This window comes from Labeo rohita, chromosome 17 (genome assembly GCF_022985175.1).
Source record: "Labeo rohita strain BAU-BD-2019 chromosome 17, IGBB_LRoh.1.0, whole genome shotgun sequence".
In the NCBI taxonomy this organism is placed as follows: Eukaryota; Metazoa; Chordata; class Actinopteri; order Cypriniformes; family Cyprinidae; genus Labeo; species Labeo rohita.
In genome coordinates, this window is record NC_066885.1 from 7,649,685 (window position 1) to 7,677,294 (window position 27,610).

The following is a 27,610-nucleotide window of genomic DNA, read 5'->3' on the forward strand; positions in this document are numbered from 1 at the left end:
TCAGAAATCTGGCAGCATCATAATGTTATTTTTACACAGAGTTTGGTAGGTCTGTTCGTAAAATCTGTTAACTAGAAATCTTTGTTGCATTGTATGCCAATGTTGACCATTCAAAAATAGGAAAACAGCACGTTTCAAGTTTTTTTCTCAAGTTTTTTCTCAAGTTTTTTTTGTAACTCAATAAGTATTAAAGATATCTTAATGCCCTTTTAGATATTGGGTCTTAACAAACTTTCCTTGTCGCATCTTCATTTTTAAGGCTCTATATGATTTGGTTCCAGAAATATTGGAATTTTAATATGGCTCCAGGAGTAAATCATTAAAGGAGTTCACTTCAAGAACAAAAATGTACAGATAATTTACTCACCCACTTGTCATCCAAGATGTTCATGTCTTCCCTTACGAAAAAGTAATATATTCAAATGTGCTATTAGTATACTTCTTTTAAACTAAAAATAGGAAAGTATACTTTCAGTGTACTTTTTTTGTACTTCTCAGAAATGTGCTTGTATGTACTTATCAGAAATATAATTAAAATGACATTCAAGTATACTTATACTTAGAAAAAGTCGAAGTCAGAGAATCCGTGTTTTCATTGTTATATGGTAGGGGGCGCTATTATACATCTTCTGTACCAAATTTACAAAACACAAGCGAAGAAGAAACCTGAAACAACAGATGCTTCCACACCTTTTAACACGATCATCAGTCATAAAACAGCATCAAAACTGTAACGTTATGGAATAAAATGTGACCCATGAAGAGGTAATAATGACTGTGGGGTATTGATCGACTCCATCTATGTTTTGATTATCACTCTAAATCCAATTCAGTCTTTTTTCATATTTTTGTTCAAAATATTATTTCTTTTTTTGTTATTATTTATGAAACTTACCCACATAAGTGTTTATAAAAAAGAATGCATGAAGATAGAATAAAATGTTTTCGTTTACAAGCAGATACCCTGTTCTTTCTTTTGATATTTTGTATGTTCAGATATTCATAGAACAAAATATACAAATTTATTTCTAATAGGGACATAGTAGTATAGTTAAAATATGATGTAATCTGTGTAATCTGGGTCAGTACAGTTAGGGTATGTCGAAAAACTCTCGTTTTCTTCTTCAATGTCATAATCATCATCACTGTTTCACCTTTTTTTGTAAAGGGCATTTGATCTTTGCACGCTCACTTTGTAAACGCTGGGTCGGTACTTCTGCAGCAATGTAGGACGATTTTGAAGTTTGGGAAGAAAACCAAGATGGGAGTGTTTCGACATACCCTAATTGTATTGACACGCAGGTACATGCAGACTTAGACAAGACGAGCGTTTGAGGTTAAAAAGTACCCAAAAATGACCAATCAGTTCGCTAGATAAGACCATTCTTTCTCAGCTGGGATCGTTTAGAGCCATTTGAAGCTGCATTTAAACTGCATTTTGGAAGTTCAAACTTGGGGGCACCACTGAAGTCCATTTATATAGAGATAATTCCTGAGTTTTTTCCCCTCAAGAAACATAATTTCTTATTGACTGAAGAAGGAAAGAGACAAACATCTTGGATGACAAGGGGGTGAGTAAATTAAACCAACTGTGGGTCACTTTTTAAGAGGAATGTCTGAAGAACAAATAATGTTGAATGAAACTAGAAATGTATCTCGTTTTCTTCCATCAATACAACTGCATTGAACATGCCTGTCTTGAGTGCCATAAATATTCCTTTTCGAAAGTTTGCATGCCTATAACTCAAGACGTATTAAAGATATTGCAATATGATTTTAGATTTCAGTTCTTAATAAACTTGTCTTTCAGAATCTACGTTTTCAAGGCCCTACATTGTTCAGTCCCACAGATATGCCGATCTCAATTAGGCTCCATGTACAAATTGTTGAATATTACCCATTTTCAATGGTTGAAAACCAAATGTTGGTCACTTTGTATAAGGAGGAGAAGAAATTTGTCATTAGTGTTTTCTTTGCGCACAAAAAGTATTCTCATAGCTTCATAAATTTAAGGTTGAACCACTGATTCTGAGCCTTGAACATGGTAGTTGTGTTGCTGTCTATGCAGAGTCAGAAAGCTTTTGGATTTCATCAAAAATATCTTATTGTGTTCAGAAGATGAACGACATGAGGGTGAGTAATTAATGACAGAATTTGCATTTTTGGGTGAACTATCCCTTTAACGCGTTACTCCATCATTTTACGCATAACTGATGCTATAATTAAACTAATAGTTTCAATAAAACATATTTCCTACGAAAATAGCTCACTAGATTGAATTACAGTAAAATGTACACTGTTTTTTATTGTCTCACTTTCACAAGGCTAGACCAAAACTGATTACGACTGATTACAAACCCTTTATGCTTCTACACAAATCAGCAGATTTCCCAGAATATCTCTTGTGCTCCACTACAATCGTGTCAGCGAGCCGCAGCAACATGAAAGCTGACAGATACGTGCCAAAAACAGCCAGTGACGACTTGCTAAGTCTCATCCCCAACCCCCTGTCCTGTCATTCAGCGACGCTCACCATTCCACCGACGTGGCACGGGCGCCTGGAACTTTAACCTGAAATGCTGTCACATTCCCAGCTGTCATCAGGCCTGGCTAATAGCACAAGCATGCCAGCGCTATAATTCAGAGAGGAGGATTAGCTACACAACATGTTTCAGCTCAACGTTGGGCCCAAGCCGCAATCAGAGGGCCGTCGTATTTATGTGCGCTTACACTGGCGTCTCTCGAGTACGGTGAAGAGTGCAAAGCCAGAACAGAGGGGGCCGCTATGTGTCGAGGGGGCCAGGCTCTATTAGCAACTGTCCTGCCAAGGTATGCTTAAATTCCAGCATGCAGCAGGACTTGTGTGGTTTCTTCTCTGGCAAGAGAGCGTAATTTTTCTGGTTTCTTTGCGGATTTATAGTAGTTGGCGCTCAGAACATTTAAGGACACCAAAGTCTGGATTAATATCTCCTGGGAAAATCGCTTGCTCTTGATGATCTCACCTCATCTTCTTTCTAAGCATGATGGCGGAACCTCGTATAGATGCTTGTTTTAGTCCAAATGTCTGCAACCGAAAAGAAACGCCTGACCTAGATTGAGCTGAAAGTAGTGCACATTTATTTTCAAGACATAAAATATTTCATCACTATCTTAATCAGTCAATTTTGCCTCAAGGGGGCTGTTGAGTAAACATCACATTTATGCAGTGAATGTAACTTTGTTGCCAAGAAGCGCTTGGAATGTTTTTGTTACCTCAAATTAAATCTGTCAAGCAATGGTGGATGCTTTTCATTTCTTCAGATAATAGAAAATAGATCTATATTTTTTATATTTTCACAGCTCTGTTCAGCAAGCACTGGTCCTAAATGTAAAACAAGGACCACATCTAGAGAAAATAAACTATTGTAATAAGCGTACGTAGAGTGATAGGCAACTGTGAAAGCATAACAGATTAAACAAATATCAGATTTCTTTCGAACGGTGCCAGTGCTAATGTTGAAATGGCAAACACTGCTCCTATGCACTGCTTCGCTACACAAGCACTGAATATTGTTTCTTCTTTTACAGGGATATTTTGTTTGTTCTATCATAGAGAGAGATGTAATGACAGCCGAATATTCATGTAAACTGATAATGAAACTTTTACATACTAGGGTTATTGCAACTAAAATAAAAATGGGATACTAAATAAATAAATAAATTAATTAATTAATTAATTAATTAATTCACTACCAGTCAAAAGTTTTTGAACAGTAAGATTTTAAAGTCTCTTCTGCTCACCAAGCCTGCATTTATTTGATGCAAAATACAGCAAAAGCAGTAATATTGTGAAATATTTTAACTGTTTAAAATAACTACTTTCTATGAGAGTATATTTTAAGAAGTAATTTATTCCTGTGTTCAAAGACAAATTTTCAGCAACATTACTCAACATGATTAGTCTTCAGTGTCACATGATCCTTCAGAAATCATTCTAATATGCTGATTTGCTGTTTAAGAAACATTTATTATCATTATCATTATTATTATTATCATCATCATCAGTATTTTAAAAAGTTGAATAAATTTTGTTTCAGGATTCTTTGATGAATAGAAAGATCCAGCAAATGGAGTAATGATGCTAAAAATTCAGCTATGAAATCACAGGATTAAATTACATTTTAAAATGTATTAAAATAGAAAACAATATTTTTACAAATATTTCAAAAAATTTTACTGTTATTGCTGTACTTTGGATCAAACAAATGCAGGCTTGGTGAGCAGAAGAGACTTCTTAAAAAAAAAAAAAAAATCTTACTGTTCAAAAACTTTTGACTGGTAGTGTACATACATGCAACAAAATGCCCAAAATCCCCGTGCCAAAAACAAGTTTCCCCCACACGTACCCCCCCCCACGTACCCCCCACCCCCCCCACCCCCCTCCAAATATGGAAATAAGTGCTAAATCGGTGCTAAATCAGTAAATAATAATATATAACTAACCGTACCACACATAAATGGCAAAAATAACTAGAAAATCAGGTGAATGTCAACATGGACAGGTTGCATGACATGCCCACATCCCTAAAACTGAAGAACATTTTATTTTTTTTAACAGAAGATAAAAAAAAAAATCTATCCTAGACTACACTAAATATGGGTTCACTTCAGCAAGGATAAATATGGTTTGAGCTGACCACAATACGTTGAATTATTGCCTGCTGAGAGCACTAAAATTTGAGTTAGAAAGAGTTCAGTTTTGGTTTTTAAACAGACATTTAGAAAACGGAAATATTTGTCTGTGATAGCAATAATTTTGCACATTGTTAGGGCTATTCATTTTAGAGATTTGTCTCCTATTGTAGGTTTTTAACTGGTGGGACAACCCAAAAATAGCACTAAATGTAAAAATGCATATGCACTTAAATGTATTATAATGCACGGATGGCAAAAAAATAAATTTTGCTAATAGGCTAACAAGTGGAGAAAACACGTTGAAGGCCAATCAATCTTCTTGGCTTTGGGTGCACAGTCATCTGACATGCCCTTCTCCACTAAAACCATGAACAAAACTACTCAAAATAAAAGAAAATATGACCCAGACGACATTAAATAGGGGTTAACTTCAGCCAGCATAAACTTGGTTAGTGCCGACCACAATATGTTTTGTGAAGTGAATTATTGACTTTCAGGTCAAGAGACATTTAGAAACCTACATTTCTTTCTTAGCCTATGCCACGTTAATGATTTTGCATATTATCAGGCCTATGGAATTTGTGGTAATATTTTTTTAATTAAAAAAAAAAAGGTTTTGTACTTTAAACAACCTTAGTACTGTATTGTGTTTCCACTTTGTGTTTCTAATGTAAAACCAAGAATTACAAACTGCAAGGAACGCATTGAATTAAGCATGAAATTTTGCAGTAGAAAGACTGAAATGGTGTTTCATGTAAAACACTCCAATAATATTTTTTTATAGTGTTGTCATGTAACAATGAGATATCATCAGCGACATTTCAACTACAAATCAGCCAAAAAAAAAAAAAAAAAAAAAGTAGGTGCGAATTCTCACGTCCTCCCAAGCAGCAGAATTTAACCTAGAGAAGAAGCCTATAAAACTGTTGTGCTGGCAGGAGACTTCAGACTGTTTCTGTTGGCAGAGACACTCACAGTTTTACAGTTTATGCCTGCCCTGCTCAGAGAATCAGATATCAAACGTACCCAGTCTGTCATGCTCTACCCAACATTCTCCTGAACAAGCTGCATGATTTGAGGTATCATGCACATCTATAGCAAGACGAGTTCCAGGCCAAGCACAGTCATGCAATGTTTGGCTGAACACCTCAAGTACAGCATATTGCATTCATAATACTTCTCAAACCGAGCGGGTCCAGCAAATGGCCTTTTAATACTACAAAACTTCTCAAACACACCCCTGAGAATGAGGGAATGAAAAATCATCCAGAAAGGAAATGAATGACTCATCGCTTTGATCCATTTCATAAGTCGCTATGGGAGGGTTAGCTTGATTCAGACCCTATTTCTTTAAAAACGATCCCTCTGCCACAACTCATCACTAAACTGCCCCACCGGCTGCCCATCCAAATGCAAAACCACAGTTTCTGATTTAATCCAACAGAACCCCCCAGTAAAAACCAAGGGACGGGCAGCTAGCCTGGAACAAAGTTTCACAACATTTACTTGAGTGATTTGCCAGAAACATGGCAGCACAACAGGGTATTGTGCACTTCGTCTGATGATTGTGTCTTCTGCTGTCCACTCGTAACAGATATAGTCAACGAGAGACAAATGAGAAACAGATCTGACCCATAAAAATGATAAAAATGCTGCTTAGTGCATACTAAAGTACAGGGTACTACTATTATCAGACACTTTCTTTCATAGAAGTAGTGTTAAAATCTTTCGATATGCTGTATAATGGTTATTTTTGCTCAAAATTATAATCGATGGCACCTATTGTAACCGTTCTTTTTCTTCTGCTCTGTAAGTCTATTGCAGCCCATAGAACTGCTTGCGGGAAAGTTGTGAAATTTGGCACACTGATAGAGGACAGCCTCAACGTTAACCACAGCAAATCTGGAATCTCTAAATCAAACTCTCTAGCGCCACCACTAGTGCAAAGTTTCACTTATGTTTATGCTAATATCCTTTGATTCCTTGGCTCATGCCATGTCAAATCAACACCAACATTTAAAAATCGTAAGGTTTAGTTTTTTGTTATTTTTAATTGTTTGAAAAACCCACTTTTTAGGACTTGTCCAAGATGGTTTGTCTGATTTTGACCAAAATTGGCTCAGATCATCATCAGACTATGCTGGCAGAAAGTTAAGGAATTCAAGTTGATTCGTCAAACCGTTTTCGAATAACATGCAAACGAATTTGACAAAAAGCACACAAGAATGGATGTGAGGCTATATCTCTGCAACCATTTGGCGTATTGAGACCAAACTTGGTGTGCATTATAACAAGCCAGATCTGAGTCTACCTGCAATGTTTCGGCACAGTGCCACCTACTGGTCAGAAGATATGAAAAATGGCTATTTTCGGCACCATGCCCTGACAATACTCAAAACTCTGATAACAGTGCCACCTGTTGGTCAAAAGTGATAACCCATTAAATCATATTACTAGTAGTTTTGAATGATATTTTATATAATTTTACAGATAATTTACTCACCCCCTTGTCATCCAAGATGTTCATGTCTTTCTTCAGTCGTAAATAAATTATGCTTTTTGAGGAAAACATTTCAGGATTTCTCCCCATATAGTGGACTTCAATGGTGCCTGCGAGTTTGAACTTCCAAAATGCAGTTTAAATGCAGCTTCAAAAGGCTCTAAATGATACCAGCCGAGGAAGAAGGGTCTTATCTAGCGAAAATTATCGTTTTTTTTTTTCTAAAACAATAATACAATTTATATACTTTTTAACCTCAAATGCTCATCTTGTCTAGCTCTGTGTGAACGCTATGTATTCCGGTTCATTGCAGTTAGGGTATGTCGAAAAACTTCCATTTTTCTTCAAAATCATTTTACATCGCTTTTTTGTAAAGGCTGTTTGATTTTCTTTACATGTTCACTTTGTAAACACTGGGTCGGTACTTCTACAATGATGTAGATCAATTTTGAAGTTGGAGCAGAAAATTAGATGGGAGTTTTTCGATCTGTCTTGAAGTTAATTCAGCAACCACAACTGCAAAACAAATAGAGATCTCATGACAGAACACAGACTGGCTGAATGACACTTTCATTTAAGCTGAGCATCTCACTTGGAGACCACTAAACTCCAGCTTACTTGTTTGTTGGCATTTTCAGATATTTGTCAGCGCGTCCGCTATGGTCATAGTTGCCAGACTGAAAAAGATTTAGCAAAACACCTGGCAGAAAATGTATCCTTTTAACAGAGAAGCTCTGATTTGGGGATTTGAACTCTTGATATCTGGAATTCGTACACATGAATGCAAATTCATTTTTACGACATCAATCAGCCATATTAGTAGCACTGAACGTAAACAATGCCACTGCACCAAACAAAACTCGCATATTTTGTAGATTATTGCTGCTGGAAATGGTCAATTATTGTCATGTTTTGGTCTGTACTAATCGGTCGAATTGGGAAAACGCATTTGGAGTAGGCTACTATAGACAGCCAAAAGTTATAACAAATCAAGGAGAAAAGTGCAAAAAAACTGTCTGAGGAATAAAAGGCATTTGTGGTTGGCCAAACTCAACTAGGATTTCCAGGGCAAGAATCTTGACAACATTCATGTTTATTCTTATAATTTCAGGTCAGGTAGGTGAAATATTAGGGTAATATCTTAATTAATACTGCTCGTACGTATTTTTACCACCTATTAACTTTACTTTGTCAAAATATTGCGCCCTTTTACTGCTTACCAAGTTTATCTCTATATGATTTAGCAGCTTCCACATGTTTTTTCTGTGGTTTAGACAGCATAAATTAGCAGAAAAATTTATTCAGTAGTACATTAACCATGCACTCATGCTGTTGTTTCCATCTGAGTATCTCCAATATGGCCGTGCTTCCGGGTAGCTGAATAAGTGACGTAAGTGCAAACCCTCTATAATATTTTGTCTCCCATTTTTTTGATGAAAATAAGAGAATGTGGGAAAGTTTTTATTTTTTTTTTAAATACATTTTAGTCTCCTCTTTTACCGTCAGTGATATTGCATGTTGATATAGTCACAGTTATTGTTTATTGACCTTATTGTCTTCCTCATTGTAGTCATGGGGAAAAAGTTGGTCAACGAACATTTTTCGTCATGATTTTTGTTAACGAAATTAAAATTACATAGAAAAAGAATATAATAGTAAGAACAAAACAGTACAACATGTTGTTGTCTCAGAAATAAATTAATCCAATTTTAATTGAATTTGCTTGTGCAATCAAATAATGAGTCGAGAAGATAAAAATGCTGGCTTATAAAGTTTTTGTTGCATTTGTCACACTCAAGCACATTGCAAGTTCAGTGCATTGCATTATGGGAGGAGCATGCAATATAATGCTGGCATGCTACTTAATGTACTAATATTTTAGACATTTTCTTTCATAAATAAATATGTGAAACAATATGCAGTTGTTTCAGTTACCATCTCAGAAATAAATTAACCCAATTTAAATTCAGTAAGAACAACCAAATAGTGAGTCAAAAAATTAATGTTTAATTCAAATTGAGTGCACGGCATAATCAAAAGCAGTCTCAAAATTAGGTTTATTTTGGCAATTGAACAGTGGCATGCTTCTTACTGCATAATGCACAATAGACTATTTTTTTTACTTATACTATTTTAGACATTTTCAGTGTGAAACAATTTGCAGTTGCTTCAGCAGTTATCTTTTCAAAAACAAAATAATCTATTTTTCAAATAATAATTGGTCAAAAAGAAGAAAAATGGTGCCTGATAATACTTTCTTTTGTTATTGTAGATCAAATTGAAAGCATTTCATTAAAACAAGCAATGACCATTTTGAACTTACTAAGCTGCTAAATTCATAGAGAATTGTTGTTTACTAACCTACTGTACATGGAGAGTATGAAGAAATTCAAGTAAAGTTGAACACACTGTCGACTTGCCAAGTAGGTTTGTGCCAGTGCATTTAGAGAAAGAGAACAAAGTTTAAATGTGAAAGCCTGAAAGTTAATGACTTTTAGTACTCTCAACAGAGCAAAGTATAATCAACATGAGCTGCAACAAAATTAAAGAGCCTATGAAATCAAAACCGGAATTGTGTGTCTTTGAGTAAATGGATGCTGATGCTGAGATCATCTGTATGTTAGCATGCTACTAAATCACACAGAAAAATATGTCAACACAGGAAAACTTTGCTTAAACCATAGAGAAAAGCGAAAAGTAATGAGCAAAATCTTTTTTTACATTTGCATAAAAAACTAAACAATCATAACGAATGTGTCAGGGAATGTGCAAAGGAACAAATTCACCTCTAAAACCATAATGTCTTATTTTTCTAACTTTTCTAATGGATTTGTTCCAGTATAAAGTTAAAATATCCCAGCCTCTCAGCCAAATGCCTCTGCCAAATAGTAAAGTTCTTCTAAATTCATTTCCAAGACTTTATTTAGAATGCCCTTCAAATGGGATCAGCTATAGTTCAGTTCTGATAAACACTGGTAAAATATTAGCAGCCAATGTGGGAATTTGGAACTGGACTCCAGAAAATAATTCACTGAGAGCCTAAATGTGACTCTGGGGGTCAAGCCAGCTTTCCTTTTTTTTTTTTTTTTTTTTATTGCGGTCGATTTCGCTACACTACATCCAGGAAACTCTTCAGTCCATTAGTCAGATTTTCACACTCCAAAGGCCGTCCTACATGTGGCATCCTCCAGTTACAGTATGCAACTTTAAAGCCAGACTTTAATGAAGCACGTTGTTTAAATATCAAAAATATCCCATTTGTGTTCCGCTAAGATTAAAATAAGTATTTCAGTGACTAAGGACCTAGGGTAGACGCTATGTATTGTTTGGCAAATGAAGATTAAAGATACTGTAGACGGTCTGCTCATTGGTTTTTTAAGTTTGATGTTAATTGTTGAGTTGATGCAACACTAAAATATGCATTTTACCATACAACCCTTGGGGTGGAGATTTCTTCTGAATTAGTGCAATGTGATTCATGTGGAAACTATTTACAAATAATTTACTCACCCCCCTCCATCCAAGATTATCTTAGCAAAATTTATTTATTTTTTTTTTTTTCAAAAAATAAACATTTGTATACTTTTGAAGCACAAAAACTTGTGTAACACAGGCTCTGGGACGATGCTACAAATTAGTAATGGGTCGTTCTTGACCAATTCTTTCATTCTGAACGAATCTTTAACGTGACTTGGGAAGAACGAGGCGTCTTGGGGAGTGATTCGTTCAGTTGCGCATACGCAACACCCTATTAGGTTCTGTACTGAAATTAGTTCACCTGTTTCGAGTCTTCGGGTTTTTCGAGTCGTTTGTTCATCTTATGGGGCTGTCACGTGATGAACGAACGACTCAAACCCGAAAACTTGTCAGATAAGAGGCGAGCTAATCATAGACTAAAGATCCAGGTAAACAATGAATTCATCTTTTCTGTTTCTTATAGCTTTATAGTTTTGTTTGTAGTGTGATCAACGTTTGTGTAAGCAGTAGCTGTATTAGGGAAGTAACACGTAGCATTTTAATTATATTTTGCTAAAATGAACGAAATGACTCAAAAAAGATTTGTTCATTTTGCTGAACGAGACTCAAAGGTCAGAGTTGGCAAAATGATCCGAACTTCCCATCACTACTATGAATCACGTGTAAGTTCATCGTCTGTGTACTGAGTATGGCGATAAACTCCATCTTATTTTCTCCTACAACTTGAGAGGAAGACATCATTGTACATTTTTGTTTGTAAACAGCGTTTACAAACTTACTTGCACTTTCTTAGTCTTTGCGCATTCGCTTTGTAAACACTGGGTCTGTAGTTCCGCCTATGTTCCGCGTGACTTTAGTACATGGCGTCGTGAACGCGCATCCCAGAGCCTGTGCTACACAGGCTTTTGTGCTTAAAAAGTGCAAAAAATTATATTTTCTGAAAAAAAAAAATGGCTGATCATTTCGCTAGATAAGACCCTACTTCCTTGGCTGGGATCGTTTAGGGCCCTTTGAAGCTGCATTTAAACTACATTTTGGAAGTTCAAAATCGGGGCACCAATGAAGTCCATTATATGGAGAAAAATCCTGAAATGTTTTCCTCAAAAAGACAGAAAGACATTAACATCTTGGATGACAAGGGGGTGATTAAATTATTTGTAAATTGTTGTTTTGGAATTGGAGCTCTCCTTTAATTTTTAGGAAAAGAAAAAAAAAAAAAAAAAAAAAAAAAAAATCAAGCGTGAAAGTCCACCCCTAAACCTAAGCATCAATGGCGTTAATAATCATATGAAAATGTACAAACAAATTATATGAATTAGCCACCAATTCACCAAAACATTGTCATGAAAGAGTATTGGACCTTAAGACATTACAACCCACTGAAGAGACTGTGCATCAGTCCTTCTCAGCCTTGTTTTTAATTCAAATTATGCATCTTCTACCCTGTCTAAAGTCATTGGAAATGTATTTTTAGAAAATTAGAGTCATCAAAGTACATTCTTTTTTTAGTATATTTTACCAGCAATGGTGCAGAGTGTCCAGTCACAGTCAATAATGTGAATGTCTAATTGAAAGTCTGGCTATGGATGGTAATAGTGTTTCTCGCTTCATTTTCTAGAGATTCCTACAAGCTCAAACTAAATCTGTCACACATGTGGGTGGCCGCCAGCCCTCACCATGAGACATTCCAGAATAAACAGAAACTGATCTCAGGTCATCTCCGAGCTACCTTAAATCACACTACAAACATCTCAACCATCTCTTCCCTCTCCAGTTTTTACTTTTCAACCGTGTAGAGGCAGTAAAATATAGAGTCAACTAGTTTAATGCTAAGACACTGGGCTGGAAAAGAACTATGGCAATAAAAGCCTGAAAACTGAAAAACATTTCCTTGATTTCCTCGAACAAAGTGATTGAGTCATTGTTGGGTTGGGCTGAGCTGTGTGGTACTTTTTTTCCCTACAACGCCTTTCTCATGTTTTCAAAAAATATGGTTATTTCTTTTCAAGGGTCTTTTGACCCTAGAGGAGTTGTTAAGGATATCAAAACATTTTGGCACGAGTTATGAAGTTAACTCATTTTTCTTATGAAAATTAAAAGAATAATTCACCCCAAATGAACATTTGATGATAATTTCGCAAATTTAGCATTACATCACTTGCTCAGCAATGAATTCTCTGCAGTGAATGGGTCAGAATGAGAGTCCAAACAGCTGATAAAAACATCACAATAATCCACAAATAATCCACATGAATCCAGTCCATCCATGGAAGTGAATAGCTGCAGGTTAGCAAGAAACACATCCATCATTCAGGTGTTTTAACTTGAACCCATTGCTTCCGGAGAAAATATAAGTCCGTAATCCATAATAATACTTCCTCTAGTGAAAAAAAAGTCAATTCTCTGTTGTTCACTCACTTAAAAATCCACCAAAATATTTGTTAAGAACTGTTTTGGACCATTTTCACTTGCAAACATTTTATTTGTGAATATTTCATCCTAATTCAGATGATGCTAATTTTTGCACTGGAGAAAGCAATATCATGAATGGAGGATGGAGGAATGGATATTTTAACCAAGACAACAGTTTGAAGTTAAAAACATAGTGACAGATTTGTTTATTACAAACATGCAGCTTTTAGCTTTGAAAGACATTAAGTGATGCACAGGAGTCGTGCGGATTACTTGTGGATTATTGTGATGATATTTTTAATAGCTGTTTAGACTCTTATGACGGCACCCATTCACTGCAGATGATCCATTGCTAAGCAAGTGATGTATTGCTAAATTTCTCCAAATCTGTTTTAATGAAGCAACAAACTCATTTAGATCTTGGATGGCCTGATAAGGGATGTAGCTCTTTTTGTAAAGGGTGTTACTTTAAGGATGTTTTACAGACGTTACACACAAAGCAAGCAGTTCTCTGAGGAGCAACATGTGGATATCCGAAGAACTGGCTGGAACAATGCAATGAGATGCTTTTCAAAAGAGAAGCACTACTTGGCAGACTGGTGGCATTGCAGACACACACCACCCGATGGCTCCTCATAGTTGACGTCATGGGAACCGCTGGTCACTTTAAGCTGACAGGGTGGAGATGAATGAAAAATCGTAAAAGCGCAGTACCCTTCAGGGATGTTTTCCATGCTAAAAATAGCCACTCGAGACTTGAGTTCCAGAGCTCAGAGTAAAGGCACTACATGAGAACAGTAGCAGCTTTGTGCAGTTAAAAAAATAAAACGCAGGGTGTAAAAAAAAATGGCAGCTGTTCATGAAAGGTTTACATATTTAACAGGTGGTTATTAATTGTAAATATTATTCTGCCCAAAAAAATGACTTATACCCATAATTCTTCCCAGATTTGACCTTAAAGGTGAAGTGTGTATTTCTTCAGACTTACAATACTTTTTAGCATGCAGCTTAACGGTGCAGCAGGGTTGCCAGGTTTTCACAACAGAAGACACCCTATTGCTACTCAACACTAGCCCAAAACTACACTAGTTGCATTTCAGAGGTCTTTCAGTAAAAATTGCAATCCAGGGGGTAAAATACACGGTTTTTGGTGGGGTTCGCATGGTAAAATTCGCATTCCAAGGCCTAAATATCACGTTATTGGGGTCACTTCAACCCACGGGCATGAAAAACAACCCACAGCAACAGTGTTAAAGTAGCCCAATTCCACAGGAAAACTGTAGACTTGGCAACACTGATGTGCAGAAACAACAAAACCCACCCAAATTGCTACTTAGAACTAGCCCAAAACTTCCCTAGTTGCTTTTCAGAGGGGGTCCTCCTGTACAAATCACTTTCCAGGGTATACAATTTTTAAAAATCTTAAAAAGTTTTTTTTTTAAAGGGATTCACCTGGTAAAATCCACATTGCAGGGGCTAAATATTACATTATTGGGGTCTCTTTAAAACAGAGACATGAAAAACAACCCGCTGCAACAATGTTAAAAAAGCCCAATTCCACAGAAAAACTGTGGACTTGGCAACACTGATGTGCAAAGACAACAAAACCCGCCCAATTGCTACTCAAAACTAGCCCAAAACTACCCCAGCTGTGTTTTGGAATGGGTCCTCCAGTAAAAATCAGGGGGGTAAAAATACACATTTTTGGTGGGGCTCGCCTGGTAAAATTCCAATTCCAAGGGCTAAATATCACATTGTTGGGATCGCTTTAAGCTGCACACATGAAAAACAACCTGCGGCAACAGTGTTAAAGTAGCCCAATTCAGCGGAAAAACTGGATTTGGCAACACTGATGTGCAGAGACAACACAAAACCCCAGTTGCATTTCTGAGGGGATCCTCCAGTAAATTTTGCATTCCAGGGGCTAAATATCATGGAAACAAGTTTTTTTTTTTTTCTATTTAGTCTGGTGGAAAAGTCAACATTTTGATTGGGTTGACAATATTAAGACATAAACAAATAAATAATAAATAATAAATATAATAAAAATAAATAACAGACAATAAACAATTGCATACACAAATAAATGCAAACAAATAAACTAATAATAAATAAAAATAAATGTGTTATTTATAGAGTTCCACACAGTTCAATTATTTCACAAAAATAGCTACAATTATGCACTTGTCCTTTTTAACTCAGCAAGAAAAGTTAATATATACACAACAAACAGCCAAATAAACAAACAAACAACTTCGTGTTAATCTTTGAAATATAAACCAAGCAATATTTAGAATCACAATCTTTTTTTCAAATGGAATTACTGATCCAAGTATGATTTGATATTTGCTTTTTGACACTGGCTTTTGTAAGTCCAGACATCTTGCGTGTGGTGAGCTTGATAGTCTCTAATCCTCCCCAGTGAGGACGATGTGCGTCACTCCTGGCCGCTGTAAGCATTGCCTCTGCAGCCGGGAATGCTGTAGCTCTGCCCACTCTATTCCCCAGCCACGCCTGACAAACAAGATGCTGAGCAGCAGCAGCAGGAGCAGCAGTCACCTCACCCCCCACTACACACACACACACAGAGCACGTGCCGCTAACACACTAAACATGAGTACACGTGTGTCAGAAAGCACACACACACAGACTCTTTGTCTTTCTCTCTCTTACAATGTTTAAACCTCACTTAGAAACCAAAGAGGTGGTTTGTGTGGTTTTTCTAGGAACACAAGAGCAATTAGATGTAAAATAGTTAGCAAGAGAAAAGAGAAAGTATCAGATCATTTCCCAAAGCATGCTACAGAGTGGAGAGGGACAAGCTAAACGTTGTCAGATGTTTTTATCAAGGATTTGTACCAAAAAAGCTTTACAATTACTGGGGTAGTTACAAATAAGCATGCACCAAATGACCCCCAGCAATAGATACAAGCTTAAAATAACTTTCATGCCTCTGTGGATGGTGGAAGAAAAATCATATAGAAATGTAAAAAGTATATACATGTATATATATATATACACACACACACGTATACACACACACACACACTTTGGTTCCATTTTAGTGTTTGTTATTTTAGTACATCAATCAACTGAGATGATTTTTGTTTTTTTTTTTTTTTTCTACTAAATTTGACCTTACTCCAGTTTATTTCAAGTAACTTTTTTATGATTTTATGTTTAGTTAACTATAACAGTCCTGTTTTGTGTAAATGCTATTTTTACAAGAAACAAGTATGGTTGTGACCAAAAAAAAAAAAATTCTGGTAAAAATATAGTAAAATCCTTAAAATATGATAAATCTATTTTAGAAGCAAAACTGTCAGAGAATGAGTTTGTAAAGTCATAAAACGGCAAAGGCCTAGCTCATGAATATCAATACTCACATACATTTTAAAATGATTTTTAACTCTTAATAGTATGGAAGCCTGTTTCCGCCACTGCAAAAAAAAAAAAAAAAAGTTTATAAAGTGAGTTTAAATAAGTAGGTTTACTTAACTTTTTTTCTCAAAATTGTGTGATACAAACTATTAATTCTGAACTTCTTTCTCAGAATTTTAAGATATAAACTCACAACTGTCAGAAATGGAGTCAGAAGTGCGAGACATAAAGTCACTATTATGAGTTACAAAAGTCAGAATTGCAAGATATAAAGCGCCACTTCGTAGAAATAAAGTTGCAATTCTTAAAAATAGTTGCAGTTTTGACTATTTCTCTTTTATTTTTCTTTCTTTTAAACTCGCAATTCAGAATTGCGAGACATTCTGAGAAATAAAGTCGCAATTCTAAGAAATAAAGTCAGACTTCCGAGTTTTAATCTCGCAATTGTGAGTTATAAAAGTAAGAATTGCGAGACATGTCGGCACCGATAGCCTTGTGGGCAGCGCGCCGACATACATCGCCGTTGCGCTATGGGTGCCCTGAGTTCGAATCCCCGCTCGAGAACCTTTCCCAATCCCACCCCCTTCTCTCTCCCACTTTGTTTCTTGTCCACTATGATCTGTTCTATAATAATAAAGGCAAACAGGCCAAAATTAAAAGAATTGCCAGACAAAGTCGCAGTTCTAAAACAGTCAAAGTTCTGACTTTATTTCTCAGAACTGCGAATATTTTTTGGTACTGCGACTTTTATTTCTCAGAATTTCTGATTTAAACTCGCAATTATGAGTTATAAAAGTCAGAATAGCGAGAGATAAAGTCGTAATTCTGAGAAATAAAGTCGCAGTTCTAAAAAATAGACAATTCTGACTTTATTTCTCAAAATTGCAGCTTTACTTCTCAGAATTGCAATTTAAACTTGCAATTGTGAGTTATAAAAGTCAGAATTGAGGGATATAAAGTCGCAATTCTGAGAAATAAAGTCGCAATTCTGAGAAATAAAGTCACAATTCTGAGAAATAAAGTCATACTTGCAAGCTTTAATCTTGCAATTGTGAGTTATAAAAGTCACATCAGTGTTGCGAGACATGTCGGCACCGATAGCCTTGTGGCTACGGGCGTCCCAAGTCAGAATGCTTTGCGAGATTTAAACTCACAATTGTGAGTTATAAAGACAAAATTGTGAGACAAAAAGACAAAGTCGAAAAGAGATTTAAACTCGCAATTGCGAGTTATAAAGTCAGAATTGCAAGACATGAAGTCACAATTTTGAGAAATAGTTGCAATTCTAAAAAAATTCACAATTCTGACTTCTTTCTCAAAATTGCATTATACAGACTTGAAATTTTGAGATTTAAACTCACAATTCTGACTTTATAACAAGCAACTGCGAGTTTATATCTCAAAGTTCTGAGGAAAAAGTCAGAATTGCGAGATATAAATTGACAATTGCAAGAAAAAAAAACAAAGAACCTGCCATTGCAAGTTTATATCACGCAGTTCTGACAACAAAAGTCATAATTGTGAGTTATATAACTTGCAATTGCGAGTTTACATCACACAATTCTGAGGAAAAAAAAAAGTCAGAATTGTGAGATAAAAATTAGCAATAACCTTTTTCTTTTTTATTCAGTGGCAGAAACAGGCTTCCATAAAAGTCCGAAGTCTAAAGTCTGTCTTTTTCTCAGTTCAAAGTTAACAATAAGAGTACAAGATGTGCAAAAAACATGTACATTACAAATTCAGTAGCACATTAAATGCCTTTTTTGGCTACATTTACATTCATTCTTGCAGTTCAAGTGCTCAAATATTTTAAATATCACATTCATCACTGTCAGTCTTGGGTTTCTGAAGCTCAGTGGAAAAATACATGGATCAATACCAGAATCAGTCAGTCAATCAACCATATAAGTTGGTTCTGAGTTCTAATTTAATATACTTAATAATGTTTCCATAAAGTGATGTGGACAAAACCTACCATTCATTAAGTAGAAAGAACATGTCTTAAAATCAAAAAACACTTATGACCTTGTATATTTTGTTTTAAAGGAATACCTCGAACTAAATTGAAAAATACATCATCATTTAGTCCTTCCAAACCAGCATGATTTTCTTTCGTCCATGAGACACAAACGTAGATGGATGGTTCAGCTGGATGCCCAAGTCCTTTCCATATATCAAAAAAAGGAAAGTGATTCACACAGCTGAGTCATAATTCCCTGAAAACCTTCCCCGTCTTGTGTTTCATGGAAGAAAGAAAATCATACTGGTTTTGAAAGACATGAAGGTGAGTAAACGATTTAAGCGATCTTATTTAGTGCTGTTGCACTGCCAGATTTTCCCCCACTGGTTTTAAGCGTAAACCTTTCTTGTTTTCTTACAGCCATTTTGTGCAGAAAACATGCTGAAGTCAGTTCATTTGCTCCGAGGCTGACAGATCTTTGTGTGTTTATTTATTCCAAGTGTTCTCAGCTGGAAGACAGCTGTTTTTTCCTCACATCAAATAGGACAGAAAAAAGAACTGTAGAGTTTATGCACTGCACTCCACTGGCATCACTAGTTTACGTGTTTAATTCTGCCCAGGAGCACTGAAGATACGAATCATTTCTAGTCGGCATCTCATGCATCTGTTTATCATATGAAGCAGCAACACATCTGGATTGAGGCCCATTGTCTTAGGTAGAAAAATCACAACATCCTTTTACAATACCAACAGTCCTATTAAAGACAAGGAAACAATTATTCGGAAGGTCTTTAAGAAAGCAACACCTCTTGTTTCTCTTAATAGAGCAAGCATCTGGACTTGTTGTTAAGGGCTAAATGCGGCACTTTCAGCTTTGAAAGATTTATTCATGTTGCATTATACATTTATTCATCATGTTTGTGTTCTTAGTAAGCACTGACTAAATTGAAAACACAAAAGTGCACACAAAATCTATTCCAAAACTTACTGAGCAGCCTCGCTCCCTACATAAACTGATGCAAAGGAGGCTTAAATTTATTCTCAAATTTAGTTTGAAGCTAATATTTAGCTAACAGCATAATATCTCAAGTATAACCAATACTTCAGAATTAGAAGAAACATAAGGCATCTCACTAGGTTGTGAAACATTGTGTAAATTGCAGTTAGCAGTGAAATGAATCCAAATTTAGGCCACAAAAGTCAAGGCGAATTTAATATTTTGCTTCTAAGTGTCTGTACTTTATTCATAAAAAAAAGTATCTTAGATTGGTTTAGACAAAAATAAGATGCACATATGCCACCGTTCAAGCTTGGAGTCAATAATTTATACATTTTTAAAGAAATTAGTGCTGTTCAACAATTAATCATGATTAATAGTTTGTTTACATAAAATATATGTGCATACTATGTATATTTATTATGTACATATAAATACACAAACATACAGTATATATTTTGAAAATATTTACATGCATACATTTTTATTGATATAATTAATATAATATATAAATATATTTGATATATAAACAACATATTTTTCTTAAATATATCCATGCTTGTGTGTATTTATATATACATAATTAATATACACAGTACACACACATATATTATGTCATCAAAACTTATTTTGGATGTGATTAATTGTTGCACAGCACTAAAAGAAATTACTAATTTTATTCTGCAAGAAATGCATTAAATTGATTAAAAAAACCGCTAGTAAAAAAATAATATTACAAAACATGTCTACTTTAAATAAATGCTATTCTTTTGAAATTCAGAAAAAAAAATTCTCACAAAAATATTAAGCAGCACTTTGTTGTCAATGTTTCAACACTGGTAATAATATTAAATGTTTCTTCAAAAGAAAATCAGCACTTTAGAATGATTTCTGAAGGATTGTGACACTGAAGACTGGAGTAATGAATAAAAAATAAAAAAGGAAATTGCGGTAACAATTCCAAATTTTTTTATCTAAGAATTGCATGATACAAACTTGCAATTCTGAACTTTTTTCTCAGAATTTTGAGACATAATCTTGTAATGGCGAGTTATAAAGTCAGAATTGTGAGATATAAACTTGCAGTTGCAAGTTATAAAGTCACAATTGTGAGACATTAACTCACAATTCTGATAAATAAAGTCACACTTATGAAAAATAAAGTCAAAATTGCAAGTTTATATCTTGCAATTGTGATGTTTTTTTTTCTCAGAATTGAGAGTTTATATCACACAAAGGACACATATGTCACTGTTCAAGTCTGGGGTCAGTAATTTATCAATTTTGAAAGAAATTAATACTTTTATTCTGCAAGAAATGCATTAAATTGATTAAAACAAAGTGATTTCAAAAATAATTTTACAAAGGTTTTCTATTTCAAATAAAAAAAAAAAATATTTAGATATATACACAAAAATATTAGGCAGCACATTACTATCAATTTTTTCAACACTGATAATATTAAATGTTTCTTAAGCAGAAAGCATATTAGAATAATTTCTGAAGGACCATGTGACACTGAAGACTGGAGTAATGATACTGAAAATTCAGCTTTGCCATCACAGAAATAAATATCAGTTTATAATATATTAAAACAGAACACAGTTATTTTAAATTGTAATATTTTACAATATTACTGTTTTTACTGTATTTCTGACCAAATAAATACAGCCATGGTGAGCAAAAAACACTGAAAACTTAAGTAATTAATAAAAAATTTAAAAAGGTAATTGCGACTTCTCACAATTGACATTTTGCAATTCTGAACTTTTTTTCTCAGAATTTTGAGACATAAACTCACAACTGTTGACTTCTAAAGTTAAAATTGTGAGATATAAACTCGCAAATTTGACTTTTCTTCTCAAAACTGCATGATATAAACTCGCAATTCAGCAATTGTGAGTTTTTTTATAATTCACAAATCTGACACATATGCCACTGTTCAAGTTTAGGGTCAGTACTTTATACATTTTTAAAGAAATTAATACTTTTATTCTGCAAGAAATGCATTAAATTGATTAAAACTGTCAGTAAAAATAATAATATTACAAAGTATTTCTATTTCAAATAAATGCTCTTCTTATGAACTTCCAAAAAATAAATAAGTAATTAAATCAGTTTTCACAAAAATATTAGGCAGCACTTTATTATAATGTTTTCAACACTAATAATAGTAAGAAATGTTTTTAAGCTGCAAATCAGCAAATTCAATTGATTTCTGAAGGATAACGTGACACTGAAGACTGGAGTAATTCTGCCAGCACAGAAATAAATTACAGTTTATAATATATTACACCAGAAAACAGTTACTTTAAATTGTAATATTATTTCACAGTATTACCGATTTTACTGTATTTTTATTGAATAAATACAGCCTTGATAAGCATGAGCATAACTATTTTTTTCTTTCAAAAATATTAAAAGAAAAATCTGACCCCTAACTTTTGATAGAGAACATAAATGAAAACTGAACTCCATATGGGACCCACCAAGGAATGAGTAATTAAAACCATTAATCAAAAACTTTACGTTCATATGAGCTTACCCACCAAGAGAACCACTGTAACAGTCATTTTTATTCAGCTTGTGGGTGGGAGTCTTCGCTTTTGGCTTTTTCATTTAAAACATCATTTATCACGGTCACAAAAAAGTGACATTCATGCAATTCCAATAAGTTTCAGTTTTTACAGCAAGGGTACTAGGGAACTAGAGACTGACGTGACCATTAAGTTTTACGGAGGACCACTAACCTCTTCACATTTGAGAGGGGGGCAACGTGACATGACAAATTTTATGACAGCAATTGTGGCAGGTCGTGGTTTATTAGAAACATGTTTAGACGAGTCAACCAGCAGTAAATTCACATCCCATCAACTGCTGAGCATTTCAAGATTGCACTCCATGACATCAGCCACTTTTCCCAAGGTTATGCACATTTCCCGCACATACACACGTGGAAGCTGATAATTTACGGCGGCGTTTGGTCAGACAGTGACTCCTCTGGCTTTGCTGAAGGAAGTGACCTTACAAATCTCATCGTGCAGGATGACCACGAGGCCTGAGACTCCCGGTAAATCATTCCAAAAAAAGCCCAGCTCCGATCGGTCGACTGAGGATATGACTATTACTGTCACTTTGTGGTTCAGACAATCCAATCTCAATCGGCCACACCATCCTCTCAGATGTTATGACTCTATGTCGGTTTGCCTCTACCCATGTATTTGTCATTTTCAGCTCTTTTCCTCCCCACAACATCCTTGGCTACATTTCCCAACACAGTTCAGATCATGACACTGACATTCACACCAGCGCTTGTGTTTAAGTAACAGCAGAAATATGCAAGTATACTCATACACATTGGCAAATGACACTCAGCCACAGGGAAAACCCATACATTCTTCAGGATGATGAAGTTGTTTGGGTGTTTCAACTAAATGCTATTATGTATACCTTAAAGGAGTCCACTTCCAGAACAACAATTTACAGATAATTTACTCACCCCTTTGTCATCCAAGATGCACATGTCTTTCTTCAGTTGTAAAGAAATTATGTTTTTTGAGGAAAACATTTCAGGATTTTTCTCCATATAATGGACTGATATGGTGCGCCGAGTTTGAACTTCCAAAATGCAGTTTAAATGTGGCTTTAAACGATCCCAGCTGAGGAAGAAGGGTCTTATCTTGCGAAACAATCTCAAAGCTCATCTTGTCTTACTCTCCCTGTGTATTCCGGCTCAAGACAGTTAGGGTATGTCGAAAAACTCCAATCTTATTTTCTCCCTCAACTTCAAAAATCATTTCAAAATCATCCTACATTGCTGCAGACGTTCTAACCCAGTCTTTGCAAAGTGAACATGCAAAGAAGATCCAACATCCTTAACAAAAAAGGTAAAACAGCGATATAGGATGATTTTGCAGTTGAGGGAGAAAACATGATTGTAGTTTTTCGACATACCCTAACTGTCTTAAGCAAGAATACACTGATTTCAGGAAGAGTAAGACAAGACGAGCGTTTAAAATTAAAAAGTATTTTTAAATTGTATTTTTTTCATGAAATAACCAATCGTTTCGCTAGATAAGACCCTTCTTCCTTGGCTGGGATCGTTTACAACAGCATTTGGGATCATTTGAAGCCGCATTTAAACTGCATTTTGGAAGTTCAAACTCGGGGCACCATATCTGTCCATTATATGGAGAAAAATCCTTTACGATTGAAGAAAGAAAGACATTAACATCTTGGATGACAAGGGTGTGAGTACATTATCTGTACATTGTTGTTCTGAAAATGAAAATTCTGTCATGAATTACTTACCCCCATGTCATTTTAAACCCGTAAGATCTTCATTTATCTTCGGAACACAAATTAAGATATTTTTGATGAAATCCGAGTGCTTTTTTACCCTGCATAGACATCAACGCAACTACCACGTTCAAGACCCAGAAAGGTAGTAAGGACATCGTTAAAATAGTCCATGTGACATGACTGGGTTAACCGTAATGTTATGAAGCTACGAGAATACTTTTCGTGCACAAAGAAAACTAAAACAATGACTTGATTCAACAATTTCTTCTCTTCTCTGTCAGTCTTTGACGCACGTTTACAACAGTACCATGCATGTGTGAAAGAAAGAAGAAAGAAAGAAACCACACAAAGCAAACAAAACAACTGATAAACATCATGATACAGTCTCTAAAACGCTCGAATATTGTTTTATATTCAGGATTCTGACTTACAGTATTTTAAAGACAAATTCCACTGTGTATCTCCACAACATTTCGATGTAAAAGACAAAAAACACACAACTGATAAGCACCTAAAATGCTACTTTATGAGTTGCTACACCACCATAAAACATTTTTTTTCTGCAAAAGGAAAAAACAACTCATAAACATCAAGATTCGGTCTATAAAAGCTATTATATTGTTTTATACTTAGGATTCTGACTTACAGTATTTTAAAGACAAATGGCACTATGTATACAATACCAATCAAAAGTTTTTGATGATTTTTAATGTCTTTAAAATGAGTCTCTTCTGCTCACCAAGCCTGGATTTGTTTGATCCAAAGTATGGCAAAAACTGTTTTCTATTTGAATATATTTTAAAATGTAATTTATTCCTGTGATCAAAGCTAAATTTTCAGCATCATTACTCCAGTCTTCAGTGTCACATGATCCTTCAGAAATCATTCTAATATGCTAATTTGCTGTTAAAGAAACATTTTTATTATCATTATCAATATTTAAAACAGTTGAGTACCTTTTTTCAGGATTCTTTGATGAACACAAAGTTCAGCAAAGGATGCTTTAAATTGATCCAAAGTGATGATAAAGACATTTACAGTGTTACAAAAGATTTCCATTTCAGATAAATGCTGTTCTTCTGAACTTTATATTTATCAAAGAAACCTGAAAAAAAAAATTCTACTGCTGTTTTCAACATAATAATTATAATAAATGTTTTTTGAGCAGCAATATTAGAATAATTTCGGAAGGATCATGTGACTGGAGTAATGATGGTAAAAATGAATTTAAATCACAGGAATAAATTACATTTTAAGATATATTCAAATAGAAAAAAAGTTATTTTAAATATTAAAAATATTTCAAAATTTTACAGTTTTTGGTGTACTGTGAATCAAATAAATACAGGCTTGGTGAGCAGAAGAGACTTCTTTAAAAAACATTAAAATTACTGTTCAAAATCCTTTGACTGGTAGTGTACAACAACATTTACATGCAAAACGGGAAAAGATACAACTGATAAACATCTAAAATGCTACTTTATGAGTTTCTATGCTGCTATAAAATAGCATTATTGTGGAAAGGGAAAACAATGGATAAACAACATGATCTGGCTATAAAATCCTAACGTTGTTTTATATTCAGGCTTCTGACTTACAAGCATTAACAGTCAAAAGAAACAATCCAAAACATTGAAATTTGACATTGAAATTAAGGATACTCACCATTCATATGGAGTCCAAGTGAAAAGGTAACAGGTGCATCACCCAAAAGCATCCAAAAATATCCCCAAAGGCTTCAATCCAATATGAAATATCCATAAGGCTTGCAGATCTTTGCTGTAGAAAAATACACAAGTTAGTTTTTCCACAATAATGGATGTCGCTGTGAATTTACAATGTTCAAACAGGCCACAGCTGCTTTCCACAAAACATGAATGCTAAAGAGGAACCATATTGAATCTTACATGTCACATGATTGAAATGTCACATGACTTTGCCATGCTCAGACTAAAAAGAAATAAAATAAAATAAAATAAAAGCCACAACACATTATAGATGTACAGCCTTCACTAGTACAGTCAAATTAGTGATCTTAATACTATTATTCTTCATATGGCAATTAAGACAACAGAAACAATATCTGATATCCAAAGTCTATACAAGATGAGACAAGACCGTCACGCTACTGACCATATGTCGTCATGTCATTTCTAAATTGCCTAAAATCTCCATGTTTTGGCTTTGATTTCCTACTGTTTTCATATTTGCACTGCATCAGGAATTGTACTTAATCAACCAATTGTGGGTTGCAAGAAGGTGGGATCTACAAAGAATGGTCAAAGCAATGCAAACACGCACACATTTAATGTAAGAGAGCGCATTAATAGGAAAACAAAGCCAAAACCCAGACATTTTAGGCAATTCAGAAAAACCCAGCCTGGAGATGTCCAGGAAAAATAGGGCTTAAAGTCACCCTACATAGCACAGGTATATATTTGTAGGTATATATTTGTAAAAAATATAGCCAAAAATACATTGTATGGGTTAAAAGTATCAATTTTTTTATGCCAAAAATCATTAAGATAAGTAAGTAAAGATCATGTTCCATGAAGATATTATGTAAATATTACAATATTCCTACTGTAAAAATATCAAAAGTTAATTTTTGATTAGTAATATGCACTGCTAAGAACTTCATTTGAACAACTTTAAAGGTGACTTTCTCATATTTAGATTTTTCTTTTTTCTTTCTTTTTGCACCCTCAGATTCCAGATTTTCAAATAGTTGTGTCTTGTCCAAATATTGTCCTATCATAACAAATCATACATCAGTGGAAAGCTGATTTTTATTTTATTTATTCAAATATCAATTTCAAAAAACGGACCCTCATGAGTGTTTTTTTGGTCCGGGGTCACATCTACATCCACACTTCACTTAAAAAGGCAAGACAGATCCTTGTCAGACTTTAGACAGCCCATATAATGAATCCATTCTAGCTTCATACTACAAAAACATTCTCCGTTGAGTGCATACAGGAAATTTCAGATGTTTTGTTTTGTTTCAGAATTGCCTTTTACATGGTAGAGCGGGCAAAGTCAATTCACCAGTGACTTCCACCCATAGTTAAAAACCTCCGCAAAGGAAATACACCTCCATTACTGGAAATATAAGACTGGAACAGAATACATCCCAGGGTTTTTGTTAGAGTCACTTATACTGCCACTAATGGACATGAGGGGTCTGTCTTACAACCTCAATAAACCCAGCTTAACTGCTGACTGCTTTGAGCTCTTTTAGTCCATGTTTATAACCGCTTTAGTGCCTCTCCAGATAGAGCAGCTGCAAACTAATAACATCAGCTGACTGTGGTAGAACCCGGATGTGAAGTTTCCCACTTAGCACAAACTTCCCACCCCAGAAAAAGTACCGTTCTCTGCCACAGCTAAACATTTCTGACTCTGCATGTTGACACTGGTTAAGAATGATCAGCATCTAAAAGCATCTCTATTATGTTTAAGCTGATTTAGCTTATGCTTTTGTAGTGTGGCATACGTTGTCCTAAACTCATATTTTGAATCTATATTATATATTATATTATTATATATTATATTATATTATATTATATACGTTACTGTTAGTACAAGTTCAGATATATTGAAATGTTAGTATATTTACCATATAAAACCTCTGTGATATGTTTTACTGTGCTTGTTGCAATGCATTTCAGAATTTTGCAATGTTATTTTATTATTGACACTGTAGACTGGAGTAATGGCTGCTTACACTCATTCTGTATCAATGAATTTCAAGACAAGTCCAAGTGACTGTGATCCTACGCAACATGCAAACAGACCTTTTCTATACAGTGACAGTTGGCAGCTTTACTAAATATTAGCTAAAGGAGCTTCAGAGTGTTTTTACTGTGACAGCACAGTTTGTCGTTTGTAAACCACTGCAGGCGGA

General features: G+C 34.8%; 1 protein-coding gene across 1 annotated transcript in view; it reads right to left on the reverse strand.

The window, feature by feature from the left end:
• emilin1b (elastin microfibril interfacer 1b) overlaps positions 1 to 25,531 on the reverse strand; it is a 91,878-nt gene extending 66,347 nt beyond the window's left edge. Inside the window, exon 1 of the mRNA XM_051133321.1 lies at positions 25,369 to 25,531. The gene's annotated coding sequence lies outside the window, so the exon portion shown is untranslated. The remainder of the gene's footprint in view (positions 1 to 25,368) is intronic.
• Between the last annotated feature and the right edge of the window lie 2,079 nt (positions 25,532 to 27,610).